This window comes from Nematolebias whitei, chromosome 1 (genome assembly GCF_014905685.2).
Source record: "Nematolebias whitei isolate Nwh7 chromosome 1, NemWhi1, whole genome shotgun sequence".
Lineage (NCBI taxonomy): Eukaryota > Metazoa > Chordata > Actinopteri > Cyprinodontiformes > Rivulidae > Nematolebias > Nematolebias whitei.
The window spans coordinates 34,054,985-34,055,255 of record NC_056498.1 but is presented as its reverse complement, the minus strand read 5'-3'; the positions used below and the strand labels follow the sequence as shown (position 1 = coordinate 34,055,255).

Here is a 271-nt window from a genome sequence, read left to right as displayed (position 1 = left end):
GCTCTTTTCAGCTTCTTTCTGCTAACTACATAATTTTTGTGCTTTTTCTAACTTCTTTCGGCTAATTTCAGCTTATTTATGCAAGTTTCAGCTTTTTCTGCAATTTCAGCTACTATTTAGCCATTTTTTGCACTCATTTCAACTGTTTTCAGCCTAATTCAGCAAAAATGTGCTCTATCCTCTTGCTTTTTGTAATTTAAGCTTTTTTTCTGCCTTTTTTGTTAATTTTCTAATTCCAGCTTTCTTTCTTTTTTTTTTTTTTTTACAATAT

General features: G+C 29.5%; 1 protein-coding gene across 1 annotated transcript in view; it reads right to left on the bottom strand.

Annotated features, from left to right (window-relative positions):
* LOC119409631 (nuclear factor 1 B-type) overlaps nucleotides 1-271 on the bottom strand; it is a gene marked incomplete in the record, with an annotated part of 88,059 nt that overhangs the window by 34,989 nt on the left and 52,799 nt on the right.